This window comes from Gavialis gangeticus, unplaced genomic scaffold, assembly GCF_001723915.1.
Source record: "Gavialis gangeticus isolate Ggan-Ray unplaced genomic scaffold, GavGan_comp1, whole genome shotgun sequence".
NCBI lineage: Eukaryota > Metazoa > Chordata > Crocodylia > Gavialidae > Gavialis > Gavialis gangeticus.
This window is the reverse complement of record NW_017728996.1, coordinates 12415715-12421912: the sequence shown is the minus strand read 5'-3', so window position 1 is coordinate 12421912 and position 6198 is coordinate 12415715. Positions and strand designations below refer to the sequence as shown.

At 40.9% G+C, this 6198-nt stretch overlaps 2 long non-coding RNA genes across 2 annotated transcripts; one reads left to right on the top strand and one right to left on the bottom strand.

Moving 5' to 3' along the window:
• Positions 1 to 1302: 1302 nt before the first annotated feature.
• On the bottom strand, positions 1303 to 2192 carry LOC109288357. The gene is made up of 2 exons (XR_002095114.1): positions 1690 to 2192; positions 1303 to 1596 (listed from the first exon to the last, which is right to left on the bottom strand). It is a non-coding gene; the product is annotated as an uncharacterized LOC109288357 (long non-coding RNA).
• A 138-nt stretch (positions 2193 to 2330) lies between these two features.
• On the top strand, positions 2331 to 5686 carry LOC109288482. The gene is made up of 3 exons (XR_002095154.1): positions 2331 to 2374; positions 2852 to 2912; positions 4953 to 5686. It is a non-coding gene; the product is annotated as an uncharacterized LOC109288482 (long non-coding RNA).
• Positions 5687 to 6198: the final 512 nt, after the last annotated feature.

Here is a 6198-nt window from a genome sequence, read left to right as displayed (position 1 = left end):
GATAGAACAGCTGGGTCTCTTCAAGGGAGACACCAGCATGAAATCAATGTAGTGGTTTATAGAGTTTCACTGACTCCAGGTGAGGGTAGAGTCCCCTTCACTTAAATTGCCACCTTGGAAATCCCCCAGAAACTCAGAGGGTTGCATGATTATTATCTATTTCCTGTGCAGCTTAGATCCTGATAAATGTATGGTGCTAACTATAGTCATAAATGTCCATGAGCATTGAATCAACGGCAAACTCATTGCCTTAGACTGCAATGTCTATGGGACAAGGGAAATGTACTCCCTGTTAAGCCATTTTGTGCAGCTACTTTGACCCTGAGTACAAGTAGCAAATGAATAAGTAAATAATAATGATACTAAAAGAATAGTTCAATGGAGTGGTGAAGAAAATGATTTTCTCCTCCCATGAAAATGACAACAAATGCAAAATTCTTTTTTTGTCAGATTTTCACTCTGTGTGTGTGTGTGTGTGTGTGTGTATGTATTTCCATGACAAAAAAAACTCACCACACTCCCTCTTCCCTCCTCTGCCCCCCTCCAAAACTTCCAAAAACAAACCAAGTGCAAGCGTTTTCAGCTGCAAATGTTCAGTTTTTGGTTTTTGAGCAATTACGGGGGGGGGGAGAGGGGGGTTGAAGAGGGACAATGCTGTAAATGAACTGAAAATTGAGCTGAAAAGGTTTCTTATTGGGACAAAAAGAGATGGGATAAAAAATTTTCAACTAGCTGTATTATTTATATAGGGGCAGATATATTATATATGTATCTGCCCGCTCTAGAAATAATAAAGCTGATTGAAAATGTTATCTCAGCCCTTTTTGTCCTATCAGCATACACACATGCATACAGACACGCACACACACACATACACACGGCTGTATATATTTATATATAATTATCTGATCTTTTCTAAAGTGAAGATTAGATAATGAGATATATATATACACGCACACACACACACACACATATACATACACACACATATATGTGCGTGTATTTAAGTGGGAATGGTTTAAAATTTAATCAACATACACCGTGTGTGTGTGTGTGTGTGTGTGTTTATGTATGTGTGTGTGTTTTGATTAAATTTAAAACCACTTACATTTTATTATTAAATAAATTCCATGTCACTTCCCTTCCAAACTTGGAGACAGTGTACTTGCTGCTCTGTCTGGCAAATGAAGCAGTCTGCTTGTAGACTTCTGTTATTTCCTGCCTGTTATCCCTTCTCTCCTAAAAGAAATCAATATTGGTGTAATAAAAGCTGTGTGAATAATATATACATTTCCTCTCTACTGAGTTGATTTAGTGCCATATTTATTAATTTCATAGAATAAACAGCACAAAAAAGGCTAATACAATACTTGCAATACTCAAGGGTCTTGTATTGCATGGGAATGGGAATATTGCTTCAGTCTGGGTGCTTGTATACATTATTTGGTGAGTATTATGCAATGCTAGTGAGTTCTGTGCTGTATTTATGGGCCACAAATGAGAAGTGGCCTCAAGAATGAATGAAGGAGCTGGTTTCCATACAGTAGCCTTCCCTGTTTTTTGCAAGGTTTCTTCATAGAGTTGCCAGGCTTCTCTCTGAGAAAAAAAAACCAGCCTGTTTGTCCAGTTTCCTTGTAGGAAAGGGCAGGTGTGAGCTGGGAAAAGTGAAATTTTAACAAAAAGAAAGACCTCATAAAACAGCATGAGGGCTTGGTTTGCTTCATGCATTTTCCAGGTGGTGTCTTCTCTCCGCTTCCCCTACTCTCTTTGGACCAAGGCGTTATTTTCTTCCGTAGAGAGGGCAAAGGGAGAAAGAGCCTGAGGGTTATAAGTCTTCAGCACTGAACTCAGGCTAAGCTTGGTATGAAGCTACAGCAACGAGTGGGCTTTCCCTTAGCATTCCTCTGCCTGCCTCTTCTCTTCATCTCTAAGTTTGAAGGCAAATCCCCTATTTACTTAGTTTAGGATGACTCAAATCAATTGTCCTCCTTACACCTGGAAATACACTTCCCAATGCCAGAGTCTGTTTGAGTTTTATACGTGCCCTTCTCTAGGAGTTTATAACTCAGCTGTAAAAGTTTGCGATGGGGTGGAACATAGCAATATATGCAATCTCAGCCTGGAAAGAAACGGTTTATATAAAAGGTCATTAAAATGGATTTGGCTATTTTATTTATTGATTGATTTACTTTAGCAGCAAGCAAAAAAGGAAAGGAAAAAACCCACAAAATTTTGGCTGCATCTTTTGTTTATTTATTTTTGGCTACAATAAAGCGGGGGGAGGGGATGGGGGGAGGAAATAATGCTTGTATTTTTTTTTCCCCACAGAGCAAGGAATGAACCAGCTCCTTTGGAAAAAGGAAAAAGTATTCAGGTATTCACATTGTTAATGGATTTTCATAATGCTAAACAAATTATGATGCGACTGTTGCAATGCAAATGGGATCTCAGTGAGATTTTGTGTTTCAGGGCCTTATCCAAAGGCCATTGATGTCATTGGGAAGAATCCTATTGAACTGGCTTGGGTTTGGATCACTTCTTCTGCTCATAGCCATTCTGTAATGATGCGTGTTGCTTGTATTACTCAGTGACATTTTGCACCGTGACATAATGGGCACAGTAAACACTAACATTGGAAAGAACATTTTTATGGTATAATGAATCTGCCCTGAATCCCAACTGGATGCTTTTGTTACCCAAATAATCTTATAGACTCTGGTCCTTTTGTTTCACTAATAGTTTGCAGAGATACCAACTTTTGTGATCTTATCACCGGTTTTGCCGTACTACAAGGTTTCATGCGAATATTTTAACGTCGTTAAAATACATATTCTTTCCTTCACAGCTGTAGAGAAATGCTTTGGGAATGTGTCCTGAGAAAATCGGAAGTTAAATGAACAACAATGCAAAAGGTATTTCTTATTTGGAGAAAAAAACTCATAATTTTGAAGGCAGTCGTTTGCATTTTGAATCCTAGAGGTTAACAAGCCTGAGGTTAGATGCTTTGTCCCTTTGGTGTCATTAAGGAAGACAGGAAGAGCACCTAGGAATTACCTGGGACAAGCTGGGTTTAACAGTCCAGTGCCTGGAAAGGAGGAGCTAGTGAAGACACTATAGCTAAACTTCTGCTTCATTTAATCCGGAGATAATGCTGCAAGCTGTCCAGAGCCTGACTGCTATCAAATATGGATCCATATATTTCTTCTGACTCACTCCACCCGCTCCTCCCCGCCTCCCTCAGCTGTAGGTATCTGGCTTCATTGTTTTGGACCATAAAATGCTGAGGTCATTTTCCCTTTAATTTTCCCTCCAGTATTCTAAGGGACAAGATGAACGCCTGTGAATTATCAACACTTTTTAAGAAAAAGGATGAAACAAGCAGAGGATCCCATGGGTCATGAGCCTCACAACTTTTCTGAAGAAAAGATTACATCATTTTCTCAAATTTGGGACCAGATCCACATCTTCACTAAGACTAGATCGTGGGTGTGTTGGCAGATGCTACTATATTTATGAACATCCATGCATATCAGTAGGGACCTACCCCAACTGAGGCAGTGGATAAGCAGTTTTGCAGGCCAATCACGGTGCTGGACGCCATTTTCATGGTTTTCCCCTGCTGGGCCCCCCCACCATCTGCTGCTGATTGGCCAAGGGGCCCCGGTGGCCCCACATTTTGGCCAAAAGGGCTGCCTTTTGAGAGGCCCCACCCCTCACTGCTAATTGGCAGAGTGTAATGTCCTTCATGTAACCCCACCCCTTGCTGCTGATTGGAGGAGAGGGTGGGGCCCTGGAAAAGGCAGCCCTCTCAGCCAATTAGCATCAGAGGGAGCGACCACCACCTTCCCTTCATGCCAGAAGCTCCCCTCCAACAGCAGGCTGCAGCAGCTACTGGCTCCCCAGTGGGAGCCAGTTTTATTGGAATTTAATATTTTTTTTATTTTTAATTTTAGTAAGCATTTCATTTTCAGTAAACTTTCTCCCCCCCCCCATTGTTTCCATGCAAAATCATGGAAACTGCCATTTGTCATGGTTTCTGTACAAGTCACAAAATCACAATTTCCGTAGGTCCACCCACGTAAACAAACGTGCACAGGAATGTCGAAATGTCAGTTCACATGTGTGCTGTCCAGCAGGTACGGGGGAACATATTCAGGTGTGCACAAATGTGTGTGCATGTCATTGTTCAAGTGTGTGCAGGGCTCGAAACAGTTAAAGGCAAAGATGTGCCTTGCAATGGCTTGTTTGCACTGCATGTTTTCTCAGCCTTCTGACCTGCAGGCACACACCTGGTACCGGGGTCAAGTTACAGCCAGGCTCCCTGGTCTGCAGGTCAGGACCTGGCTGATGATAAGAGGCCTCTAGCCCTTCTTTGGCAAAAGCGACCACTTAAAGAAACAAGAGAATATTAGGGAATATTAGATGTCACTCAGTCTTTCTTTCGACTTAATTTCCCTTCCTTTAATTATCACAAAAGGTAAACACTAAATATTCCAGAGAGTCACGGTCAGGGGAAATGGTATGAGCTACATGTTCATTATGTCTTCGCCTAAGAGCAGAGCTGGGGAAAAAAAGTTTGTAACCCGCCCTATTAAACTTCATTTAGCTACTGTTAATTACGAACCTTGATTGAGCTCGCACAGCTCTAGATGGAACATTTGAGTTCTCCTCTACAGCAGCCTCATTTAAAAACTCTAAGGAAATGTCAGTGAGGAGAGACCATCTGTTTTCTGAGTGGAAACCCACAAAAAAGGGGGGAAAAAAGGAAACACCGCATTTGAAATTTTTATTCTTTTCTTTCCTGTGGGGAATGATGTGGGAGGGGGCAATTAGAAAGAGAATGGAATACTTTTTAATAGTTTCAGCACTGCCATTAAAATGCATAATTAATGCAATAATAATACAATGCACCATGTTGCTAGCTATAACTTTTCATAACACGATTTTACCAGTTTTCCAAAGAAGCAAACTGAGGCACACAGCAATTAAAGCAAAATTTTCATGAATGCAGAACGTCCTGGAAGACCCAACAGTCAAATCCAGGAATTTGGATGCATTTCCTTATGTGGCAGCCGCTATGCAGAAATGTCCCAAAGAATTTTGTAAACCCTGCAGATGGGGTCATTTTCCTATGACTGAAATGCAGCTGTCACTCTATACAGACCTAGCACTATGTAACATGGGTGCATGCTACCTGAATACAAAAGGGACATTTTAGGTATTGTTGGCAGGGTGTAATTACACAATCTGGACCTGGGCCATGTTATAATGCAGGGCTAACACCCTTATTCCTGGAAAAAGTGTGGGATCTTTAATGGCCCTTGGTTTTATGCTTCACCTGCAAGTAAATGAGTGGCACCAGTGGGAGACGGAGCCAGTTACACTGACGCGAGCACTACTAAATCTTCCTCAGAGCAGAAGCATTTCATACTGATCAGTATTAGCCGTTGACCTTGTTCATCAGCCTATGGAATAAGAGCAACATTCCTGGAATTACCTTTCTTTCCTAACCCCTACCCGAAAGCAGGTCAGTAGCATTATTAGCCCATTATAAGTTGGACCATCCATGGATGTACAGTAGTTAAGCATAGTGACCCACCTATAAAAATCAGCCTTTGGTCCCAACAGCTTTAAGTTTCATCTCTAATATATGTTAACTATACCTGCTCAGGAAAGAAATGTAGGTTCAAAAGCAATGGAACAGAAATATGGAGATTAGCAAACTGATAGATTTGAAGCATGAAGGGCTTGTTACTACAGAAATGCATCTTATTGAGCCTAACCTGAGCACATTGGAAAGTTCATTTGACTTTAAATCTTTCTCAGCCCTTTATAATAAATGTTATAGTTTTACTGAACAGTCTCTTTCCATTAAAACTATAAACTTCATTGGAATAATTAAGACTGATTTAAAGTAAAATTAAGTTTGACATGTGGCAGGTGAAGCTGTGCCATTAATTTCTACTATATACCTGTAAATGATGGATGAGACAAGATGAGGGCATGGGCCAGAAGGGGAAACACCTATGTCATTTCAGGCTCTTGTTCAAGTTTTAGGGTGAGAAGTGCAGAAAACTGCCATTATTTTGGAACTATTTGGTATCACTCACAGTGCAAGTATGTCAAGGCTTGATTCTATGTTCATAGTTTCATAGTTTCTAGGGTCGGAAGGGACCTGAGCAGATCATCTAGTCCGAC